Here is a 12,154-nt window from a genome sequence, read left to right as displayed (position 1 = left end):
TGACCTTTCGGATCGGGACTTTCCTGCTCCTCTGATGCTGCCTGGCCTGCTGTGTTCCTCCAGCTCCACACTGTGTTATCTCTGACTCCAGCATCAGCAGTTCTTACTATCTCTGACAAATATTAATGCAATGCTTTTCATCTGAGGGACCCTCGTAGCAAGTAGAACCTGTGGAAAGTTCAAAACTTTCCCTTGTGTGAAGCACCAGGCAAGTAAATGATCCACAGCAGCAGCAACAGCAGAATGGTTCCTGAAGAGTTTGAGACACCAGCCTCACAAACAAGTGCTGTGCTGGATATATCTGCACCTGTCCTCAAAGATTTTTTAATTTAAAAGTATAGTTAAAAGTTTAAAGTTTAGACAAAATTTGTTCCCAGTCTTTACATTGCATAGATCAGTTGCACAAAGGAAATAAAGTCAATAATGCTGGCTGAATCCCATGGCAGTCTCCTTTTATACTCGGTGTACCCAATTCAGAAAGGCTGATAAGACTGATAAAAGTTATTTGGCAACCTTTAGGCCAGGAGCTGAAATTGTAAATCTGCAATGATGTTCTATCAGATTCAAAAGCAACAAAGAAATGGTGACTAACCCAAAGATATTCAGCTGTGAGTTTACGATTGAATAATGTCCAAACAACAAAGGTGAAAGTCTCTTCTTGCTGTTCTTCTGATTGAAATAATCCTACTTTTGGTTCAGTTTCAGGTTCTGAATCAGCGTAAATATGTTGAAAGATCAGACTAGCCGTAACACCGCAAGCAATAAAATCATGAGGGAGGCTCAAAGCATTAGTGTGAGGTCTTGTGCCTTGGTAGGTAGAGTCCCTCTCTTTCAGCCAGAAGATCTGAGATCAAGTCCCACTCCCAGATTTCTTGGTCAAGGAAAGAATGCACATGGCATGTTGATAATCAATCTGCTAATCTTTCCAACTCGTTCCACAAAGGAATAAAGATATGAATATGAAAGTATTAGCATATGTGCAGAAGGATTAAGGCACATCAAAGTTTGGAAAGAAAGGCTTGGAAATGATAGATGATTTGAAAGCATCCCTCTGTGAAGAAACAAGAGCCAAAAGTATGATGTCCCGAGCCCCATTGCAATTTGGATATGTTTCAACACAGTTTACATCATCATATGTGTCTGCAAACAAAGTAGCAACAAGTTTCTCACTTTTGCACCCCTTATATGTTTGCAATGTTTGACATTACTTTAACGGATATACAATGTTGTAATGTTTGACATTATTTTAATGGATATACAATGGCTTAATGCAGGCTGGACATGAGTTGATTTTGTGATCCAAACACAGTGGTAGCAGAAACACTACTTGTGTTTTGGTTACAAGTTCAGAGGCCTGACCTCATATAAAATTGTTGCACATTTGGTTTGAACTCTCTCTATACATGAAACCAGATTCAAGCAGCGCAATGTGAAAAAGAGCTGGAGAAACTTTTAACTTGCCAACTTTGATGTAAAACTCGAACTGATGGTCAATACCTGATGTAGAAATCACACAATTTACTTCTCCATTGATTTCAGGGTGAAAAACAACCCTGCAAAATCTAGTACAGCTAGGATTCTAAAGAATTGTTGAGAAAGTTTAGTGAAACATGGCCTTATAAGGATAAGTGGCTGTATAACAGCCCAAACATTATTCCAAATGTAAACTAACTTAAGTCCTTATAGGCTCAATGGTATTCTGTTATGTTGACTTGCTTGGATAAAGACTAGGAAAACTGATCTGCAGCAGTATGAAAGTAAAATTCGGTTTTATTATTGCATGAAAGACTGTTAGAAGTGATAAGTAATCACCAATAAAGGTCAGTGTCTGGTTTCTTGAGGGGTTATTTTATAAAATGTGAAATGTGTGCTAAGTGAGTGCTGTGCTAATAAACTACACCTACTTAAAAATCTGGTGGTATTTACTGATAATGATTATTTAATTGCGCCTGGAGATATTAAAATGGAGGCTTGCATATTTGGCACTCATACTGATTAGGAATGTTGTTGTGGAATAGTGTATCTAGTTTCCATGCATTCAATAATGGGCAATGGTTCAAATCAAAGAGGACTGACTGGTTCTCAGTAGTAGCGCTGGTGGAGGGAGTTGCAGCAGAGGAAGGCTCTCCTGTATCCGCAGTGGGAGGAGGATGGGGCACTTGGAGAAACGCTTGGAAAATACCTGGTGTGAACAATGTGAGAAGAGATCAATGAGGAGGTGGAAGACTGCAGCCCTGCTCCCAAAATATATAACTCCAGTAGTGCAAAAGATTTAATGATTTGACACAATTGTGCAATGTAAGATACCCAAACATATTTCTCAATAACTGCACTACCATGTGCATCAAAACCTCAGCACACTACATCCACCATCTAACCAGACATTGATATTCAAGCACCTCACACACTTCATTATAATTATTCCAGCTACAGGCAAATCTCCCAGCCCTCCATCTATGCGTGGAATCAGACATACTTGGCAATACATTTGTTTACAATTATCATTCTTTCTCTTACAGGAAAAGATAGCACAGTATAGATATCAGCAGTACCTGACAATGGGAAGGGAAGCAGGACTCCATGACAGCATTACCCTGAGGATGCAGGGCCAAAGGTAATTCGGAGTGGTGTAGGAGATGTCCTAACTACAAGCAAAGCAGGAGACATGTCATCTGGAAGTATGTGAGCACTCCAATTTCCTTACAGATCTACAACTACAACTATTCCTGGTCCTTAATCCCAAACTCAATATGATCTTGTCACATAATCCTTTGAAGGTGGCTTTTCCAACATTGTCATTGCATGTTCCCAGGAGCAGGGTACACTTTGACTGAGGAGGAGCAGAAGAATGAAAAGGAGTCATTGCTATCATTGTTGCACACAGCCAGTTCAGAGACCAGCAACATGTACACATTAGAGGCTAACGTAGAAGATTTGCTCACAGTGGAATGCACAAGGCACTCATGAACAACAGACACCCTGAGTAAATCTTAAAAGAAGCAGTAGTGAGATAAGTGAGATAGTTATAGCAGGGCATTTAGGTAAGTTCAAGGTGATCAGGCAAAGTCAACGTGGTTGTGTGAAAGGGAAATCCTGTTTAACCAATCTTTGGAATTCTTTGCAGAAGTAACATGTGCTGTGGATAATAGGGAGCTGGTGAATGTACAGTACTTAGATTTCCATAAGGAGTTTGATAAAGTGCCACATCAAAGATTATTGTGGAAAATAATATGAATCTGACGTTGCCAGCAGATCAGCTATAAACTTATTGAATGGCAGAGCAGGCTGAATAAGGCGAATGGCCTTCTCTTGCTCCTTACTCATTTATTCATATGAAGGGGATTGCAGGTTCAAGTTGTGAGAGGAGGGAGGAGGAAGATTGCATGTTAGTTCTGCTGTAAAACAGTCTGATAAGGATCTCACATGGCAAGCTTCATATGAAGACCAAATGTTTGGTTCTATCTACAGTTTGCCTGAAAACTGAGTCTTAGTTATGGGAATGCAGAGTCACTTCCAGCTTGGTGCATGTAGTAGTCAATGGTTTAATCATTCAATGTTTGATTAATTAGTCTAGTTCACTAGTGCTTGTATGTTTACTTAAGCCTGCAGAGTCAAATGACCAACTCAATGCAGAATTCTATGAATGATCTTGACTTTGACCTGTGACTGTATGTGTTGAAACTTATCTATATTGTTAGGAAAACAAATAAATATACATTTATGGACTATGAGAAACTGAAATATGGAGTATTGGATATTTCCAGACTGAAGAGGCTTTATCATGCGACTTCTTGGAAACAAAACATCAAAAGGTCAGAGACAACAATAGATTATCTGCTGATTACTGGAAAAGCAATTAATTTTGGGAAGAGTTCAGGGGAGATTTTGAGAGAGGTGAATTCCGTGGCCCTTAATTTCTGGACAAACAGATTTAGTAGAACCACTGGATTTACATTCCTTACTTCCTAGCAACAGCCTCTGACTGAGATTGCTGTTTGGTTTCTGAGACATGGTGTGAGCTGTTGAAAAAGGAGCATTCTCTGTTTTAATTAGTAAGAGAAGAATCTTAAAGCTAAGCCAGTTAAAAGCCCCCTTGCTTAGTGGAGGTAGTTTGAAAACCTACTAAAATATCAATATCAGCATTTGGAACTGTTTATTTGATTGACTGATTGATTGTCATGTGTACCGAGCTACAGTGAAAAGCTTCGCTTATGAGCGGTACAAGCAGCACATAGTAAGCAAGGATGTACAGATCAAAAAGACTTAGACAGAGGCATACAGGTTACATTGCACAGGACGTGCACTAGGCGAGATCAATGTTAGCAAGATCATCATTATTTGAGGCTAGAAAATCCATTCATCAGTCTAATAACAGCCGGGAAGAAGCTGTTCCTCAATCTGCTGGTGTGTGTGTTCAGGCTTCTGTATCTTCTGCCTGACAGAGGAGGTTGTAGGAGATCATTACAGGGGTGCAATGGGTCTTTTATGATGTTGGCAGCCTTTCCACGGCAGCGAGCTGTGTAAATGGAATCCACGGATGGCAGCTTGACTTCATTGATGGTCAGGGCTGTGCACGCCACCTTCAGTAGTATCTCATGGTTCTGGGCAGAGCAGTTGCCATACCAGTCCGTTATGCACCTGGACAGTATGCTTTCTATGGTGTATCTGTAGAAGTTGGTGAGACACCCCATGGACATGTCAAATTTCGTGATCTGCCTGAGGAAGAAGAGGCTTTGTTATGCCTTCTTGACTGTTACATTTACATGGGAAGTCCAGGACAGGTTGTCAGTTATCATCACTCTGAGGAACTTGATGGTCTCCACATTCTCAACCTCAGTTCCATTCATGTTGATGGGGGCGTGTTCTCCTCCTTTCTTTTTGAAGTCAATGAGCAATTTTTTAGTTTTGCCGACATTGAGAGAGAGATTGTTTTCATTGCACCACGTCACTAAACCCTCTGGCTCCCTTCTGTGTTTTGACTCATCGTTGTTAGATATCCGTCCCACTACGGTGGTGTTGTCAGCGAACTTATAGATGGCATTCATTTGGAATTTGGCAACACAGTCGTAGGTGTACAGGGAGGACAGTAGGGTGCTGAGGATACATCCCTGGGGGGCTCCAGTGTTGAGTGTTATTGTGGAGGAGGTGCAGTTACTTATCCTCACCGATTATGGTCTGTGGGTCAGAAAGCTGAGGATCCAGTCGCAGAGGGCAGAGCCCGAGACTAAGGCCATGGAATTTTGAGACCAGTCTGGAGGGGATAATGGTGTTGAAGGTGGAGCTGTAGTCAATGAGCAGGAGTCTGATGTAGGTGTCCTTGTTGTCCAGATGTTCCAGGGATGAGTGCAGGGCTAGGGACATGGCATCAGCTGTGGACCTGTTAAGTCGGTAGGCAAATTATAAGGGATTGAGGCAGCCTGGGAAATACACTTTTTGTGTATTTCTTTCAATAAGATCATAAGAAATATGAACAGGAGTAGGCCATTTGGCACTTCAAGCCTCCTCCACCATTCAATAGGATCATGGCTGATCTGTCATTCTTCATGTCCATTTTCCTGTCCTTTTCATGTAAACCTTGATAGCCCTACTGATCAAGAAACTGTCTATATCAGCCTTAAACATACACAAGGACTCTGCTCCCACAGCTCTCTGTGACAAGGAGTTCCAAAGACTTATACCTTCTTCTTAAACAGAGTGTTCCATTAACTATTATCTATTGCTCTGCGATCCTCCATGACTATAGTGATTCCTGAAAGATTGCCACAATCTCCTCAACTATCTCTTTCAGAACTCAGGGGTATAGTCCATCTGGTCCACGTGATTTATCCACCTTCATATCTTTCAGCTTCCCCAACACCTTCTTTGCCCCTTGACTCTTTTGAAGTCTGGTATGCTCCTGGTGTCTTCCACTGTGAAGACTGATGCAAAACACCTATTTAGTTCCTCTACCATTTCTGTGTCCCCCAAAACTACTTCTTCAGCTGCATTTTCCAGTGGTCCAATGTCCTCTTTTCCTTCTCTTACAATTTCTTACAATCTTCTTTATGTTACTAGCTATCTTACCCTTATATTTCATCTTCTCCCCCTTATTGATTTCTTATTTATCTTCTGCTGGTTTTTAAAGGCTTCCCAATCCTTTGGCTTCCCACTAATCTTCACCACATTATATGCTTTCTCTTTCCCTTTTATGCTATCCCTGACTTCCCTTGTCAGCCATGATTGCTTCATCCTCCCCTTTTTATGTTTCTTCATCCTTGGGATGAATTTCTGCTGTGCCTCCCGAATTACCCCAAAAAACTCCTGCCATTGCTGCTCCACCGTCTTCCCTGCTAGGCTCCCCTTCCAATCAATTCTGGCCAGCACCTCCTTCACGTCTTTGTAGTTATCTTTACTCTAATACCATTACAACTGACTGCAGCTTCTCCCTCCCAAACTGCAGGGTGAATTCTATCATATTATGGTCACTGCCCCCAAGGTGTTCCTTCACCTTAAGATCACTAATCAAATCTGCATCATTACACATCATCAAATCCAGAATTGCCTTTTCCCTAGTTGGCTGTGCCACAAGCTGCTCCAAAAACTATCTCATAGACATCCCATGAATTCCTTTTCTTGGGATTCGCTACCAACCCGATTTTTCCAGTTCACTTGCAAACTGAAACCCCATTGATATTTGTAAAAGTGCCTTTCTCACATGCCTTTTCTATCTCTTGATTTATTTTCTGCCCCACATCCTAACTACTGCTAGGAGCACTCCCTCAATCTGTTGACAGTGTTCCAGTCAGTCACCTGAACTGCCTGCTTCAGATTCTCAGCAGCCGTCCACCAGTTGTGTTGTTAATTCTCAGATTGTATTTTGTCAAAACAAATGGCTAGACTCTCATAATCACAAGGTATGAATCATGCAGGAGATCACAGTCTGAACTCCTGCTTACCACCCTGCGTCTTCCTTCCCCAGTCAGTGATATTGCTCTGCCTGGCTCATCTCCTCCTGTCAATCCTCCTCTAGACTACAGGGAAACTGTGCCGATGATTTGCTTGTGCATATAAAACCCTGAAACTTAAGGCAAAGATTTTACACAGAAGCCCACCAAATGTTTTATTTGAATAAACCTAGATCCAGTAAATTAGGGTCAGCAGGTAGTCATTGAGCTGGAGAACAAAAGCACTTCATTGAAGATGCAATGATGTTCCACTCAATGTTAAAAATTACACATTATATTGTGTGATATGAAATAGGCAGTTTTGTTTATTTGGGTTATTGAAGCAGTTATTTTAAGATGTAAAAATGATACACAAGTTTTCTAGAATCCGTTTGGTACATTTTAATTGTTCAGAAACAAGGCCAATAGCCCAAGGTTGTGGAGATGGGAAGGGTGGTGATACTGTAGCAACAGGATGGTGTCATCTAACCACCCAAAAGCACACTTCCTGTCAAATATTGGAACATTTCAGCAGTATTTCAGGCTGAATGTTCCCTGTCCCACTGTGGTAGGCTCGGGAGAGGTGCGGGAGCACAGTGAGATCCAGAAAAATAATGAAAATCCACGTCCAAACACTGCTCCAGAACGATCCTATAACAAGAGATGTTTGCCAATGATGGGCCAAGTTGTGCATTAGCCTCTCTGAATGGAGGCAGGCAACCAATTTCAATAATTAGCAACTTATCTGCTTGTAAAAATAGTGCATGTATGTGTGTTAGTCACTTGCGTGTCATTCATCAATACATACTCTTACTTAATGTTGCAAAGCATATAGGCTGCTGTACAGTTGTCTTACAAAAACTTTGTAATATCTCTCACAACTGCATGTAGACAAAATGTTTTCAAATAATTCAGAAACCTGCCACAGTTAAATACCATTGGCAACACAAAAGTCTTCAAGTTTAAAAATTTGTTTGGAAGGGTAATACTGTATGTGGATATGAACACAAATTGATTGACTACAATGACATTTAAGTTTTCTGCAGTAGCAAAAGATTTCACTGATGGATAACCATGCAATAATTAATAGACATGCTCTACCAATGTCGGGATTACATTTTCTAAAATTGTTTTTCTTTCATTTTTGATATTTTTCAGAAATAAGCTACATTTTGAATGAACAAATTAATACTTGCAGTTCATCCATACACATGTAATGTAGCTTTGAAATTAATCAGTCCCTTAATATACAGATGTTCTAGGTTTAGGTTCAAAGTATAGATGTAGAGAACCTCAGGAACAGTAAATTTTCAATGAAAAGTGTGGTCATTGTTTGAGGATTTTACAAACTTTATCTTTTCACCTATCTCTGAAAAGCTCAGCACCAACCAATTCATGGAAATGAATTTAAAGGATTAATTCATACAGAGAAAATCTTGAAAGAAAGATACATAATTGTAGTAGATATAAATATGTTAGATGTGCATACAAGTTAATTCACATCCATAGTGACTGTTTTAATGGAGATACCAATCTGTTAATGAAATATTTTCCACAGAATGCACAATGTCATGGTTAATTATATTTGCCAACATTCATTGATTTTATTTGCCTTCCTATTATTAAATCTCCCAGTATCTACCTATTGAACAATCCGAGGGAAATTTAGCTTTTATTGTTTTAACACTGAAGCTCAATTACATACATCAACAGCACCCCAGGCCATCCATGCTGCTTCCATCTTTGATGCGTTACACTCCACAGAAGCTATGTCTTCAATTTTAAAGACCCTGGGTGATGAGGATGGAGGGATAGATGAGGTTATGAGGAGCCACACCCTGGTGCCACCAGGGAAGATTTTCTGTGGTGGGCCAGGATTGGTGTTGATTGCCCTCTCCATAGAGGTGGGCAGCTGGCTTACATAATTATGGCCCTTTTAGAAACCACTAAACAGAGTTACCAGGGAGATCTCCAGCCGCGTAGTGAGACCAGCAGCTTTGTGGATGTCGCCTCTCTGTGGAAGCCCAAGGATAGTTAGAGCCATAGCCCAAAAGGAAGTGTGTGTGTGTGTGTGTGTGTGTGCGTGCGTGGGTATGTGTGTGTGTGTGTGTGTTTGGGGGAAGAGCGGGGGAGAGGATCATGGGCAAGGAATAGCATCCCTGCGGCCCCAAAGATCCCCTGGAGGGCTTTTCCATTTGATTGTCAGAGCTTCACATTGACAGAGATCCAGAATTTTGAATCATACTTTCTTCTAGGATGATGTCTTACTTTTAAACGTGGTTCATAAGTTTCCTCACTGTCTCAGTGGCATTCATTTCACCTAGGGATGTTGCTGAGGCTTCAGAGTTTGTGGGTTTCTGATTAGATTTTCAACATTAACAACCTGCCTGTCATCCTTAATTAGACAATAAGCCAGGAAGCAGCCAAGGAACCAGTAACATTGTCATGCAAGTCCTGGTGTTGGCCTGTATGGGCCAGCATTTTCTTCCAATATTGAATACTTTCTTGCACCCTGTCCATTTATCCCTTGTACAACCCTCATCTCGTATCCTTTCTGTCCAAGGGATACAGACATGAAAAAATACAGCAAATGATTAAAGGCATTTATTGTCAGATGCAGCAGGCACAATCGTGCTCTCATTTTGTCTGCTAAAACTGTTTACTATTCAAAGATGATCCTGGATTTAATAGATGATCACCCCCATATACTTCTATACCTTGCAGCAAACCATCTTGTTAAACCTCCACCTTAACCCCCAACAAATGTGTGAGGAGCTCATGGATTTCTTTCCAATAAGATTGATACCATCCAGTCAACTGCGACTTCCACTTTCCTTCTCTTTCCCAGCCCAGCAGATCAAACATTCTGTAAAGACCCACCCTAAATCACTTCTTTCCCTCCTCATGCTTTCTCTGAGATCAACCTGTCCATGAAACAGGTTTCCACCTTCCTTGATCCCCTTGATTCTCACTAAACCACTGGCAATCCAATATCTCTCTCTGACTCTCATGTTACCAGATATTGTTAACAGCTCTCCCTATTCAAGTATTATACCTTCCCCACAGGCTCCTATCTGCTTTTACTGGCCCACTCTTCAAAAGACCAACGCTTGACTCGTCTTCATCCTTGCAAATTGACCACTCATCACCATACTCCTTTCCACTCCAAAGCCCTTAAGTGGGTTGTCATTCCTCTAATCCTTACCTATCTTTCCTGGAATTCTACATTTGAATCCCTGAGCTCCTGCTCAACCTGTATATGCCTTTCAAACAGTTGATCCTGAACCACTGTCAGGTGGCTGGGATGGCACTGACCTGGTTCCATTCTCATCTATCTAATTGTAGCAGAGAATCACCTGCAACGACTTCATTTGTCATTTCAATAGTGTCTCCTGTCCCCAAGGATCTGCCCTTGATCTCTTCTACTTCTCATCTACATGTTCTGTGATATATCACCTGAGGGCACAGAATCACTGTCCTCATGTTCAAGCTCAAACTCACCAAAATCACTCAACGTTTCCACTGTCATTAAATTCACTGCTGAATGTACAGGAATGTCTTACTAAGTAACAACTGGAAGAGGAAACCCATTGTCTTCAGTCTCTGCTGAAGATTCCAGTTCCTAGCTTTTGAGTGTTTCCTTCTGCCTGACAACTCTTTGTGGCTAAACCAGACTGTTCACAATATTTAATCTGTTTTGAGCTCTGATCACATATTGTGCATCATTAAAACCATCTACATCGTCCAATTGATCATCTGACTCCATTCCTGCTTAACTTCATGCTGTTGAAACTGTCATACATTGCCCTATTACCTCGTGGCTTGACTTTTCTAAAGCATTTCTGACTGTCCTATATTCCACCCTCAGGAAGCACAAAGTCATCCAAAACTGTGACCTATATCTTAATTTACACTGTTTCATTCATCCATCACCCCGTGCTTATCCTCAGTTAAGAAATACTTTCCTTTAAATTTGTCATTCTCTTTCTTCAAGCCTTTTCCCTTGCTACCCATATAATCTCCTCTAGCTGCAAACCCTCCAAGGTGTCTGTACTCCTCCAATTCTCACCTCTCGAACATCTCCAATTGGAACTGTTCCACTTTGGTGCTTGAATTGTCTCTACAAAATTCATTGCTTCTCTATTCATTTTCTAGATATTCCTTAAACCTACCTCTTTAACCAAGCATTTTCATCTGTCCTAATATTTCCTTATTTGGCTTGATGTCAATGTTGGCCTGTAACATGTTTCTGTGAGCATCATTGAAGATGCTCTGTAAATGAAAGTTGTTGTTACACCTTTCTGTGAACTTAACAGAGGACTGTGGTTAAAAAAAGGTTTTCAATTCTCCATGGCTGAAAATTTTTAACAACTTAGCATATTCCCTCACACCATCTTAACAGTCAACATGAGGTTCAAAATATGCAGTTTTAATGGATATAAAACATACTCAGGTCATGGGAAGCACTATGCCAGGATTAATAGGAAGGTTTTCCAGTTTCTGAATTCTAAATGTGAGTCAAATGTGTGTCAGCGTTCCTCTTCAACAGAAACATTCAACAGGTCACCTGGACTGTCTTGTACAGGCACAAGCATGAAAAGGGGCAGTCTGAAGAGATTCAGAAAAAGCGCTCCTGTTGCGCAGTGAAGTTCCAACAAGCTATGCCTGGTGCCTTTCTGGCTGAGATTGTGGCTAAGAGGAATCAGAGACATGAGGTGTGCAAGGCTCAACGTGAACAAGCACGCAGGGCTGCCAAAGAGGCTAAGCAGGCCAAACCTGCAACAAAGAAAGTCAGTGCCACTCCAGCTAAGGCTTCTCAGAATGCAACGCCCAAACAAAAGTTTGCTAAGCCAATGAAGTCTCAGGTTCCACGTGTTGGTGGAAAATGCTATATAACTGCACCTGTAAAATAAAACCTGAATTTAAAAAAAATCAATATTGTCATGTCCACAGATCATAAACCTGGATCATCTATGGACATATTGAACTTTTAATGACAACTTAAATATTTTATTAAGAAAGGGACATAGTACCAAACAAATGACTCAGAATGTAAATGCAGACCGATGTAATTCAGTGAGTGTCTGGAAGGCCTGTGTGGAATACCTTTAACATGAAGGGAGTCACAGCTGGTGAGTGTCAAGGAAGCATCAAAGAAGTTTAAAAGATAGGAATGCACTGCAAACTGAACTGTAATCTCTTGTAGGGTTTCTCAGAACTGTAACCATAAT

General features: G+C 40.9%; 1 pseudogene; it reads left to right on the top strand.

Moving 5' to 3' along the window:
- Positions 1 to 11,330: 11,330 nt before the first annotated feature.
- LOC125485447 lies at positions 11,331 to 11,836 on the top strand (annotated as a pseudogene).
- The last annotated feature ends 318 nt before the right edge of the window (positions 11,837 to 12,154 follow it).

The sequence above is a fragment of the Rhincodon typus genome, chromosome 2, assembly GCF_021869965.1.
Source record: "Rhincodon typus isolate 14 chromosome 2, sRhiTyp1.1, whole genome shotgun sequence".
NCBI classification, from domain to species: domain Eukaryota; kingdom Metazoa; phylum Chordata; class Chondrichthyes; order Orectolobiformes; family Rhincodontidae; genus Rhincodon; species Rhincodon typus.
This window is presented reverse-complemented; position numbering and strand designations above follow the sequence as displayed.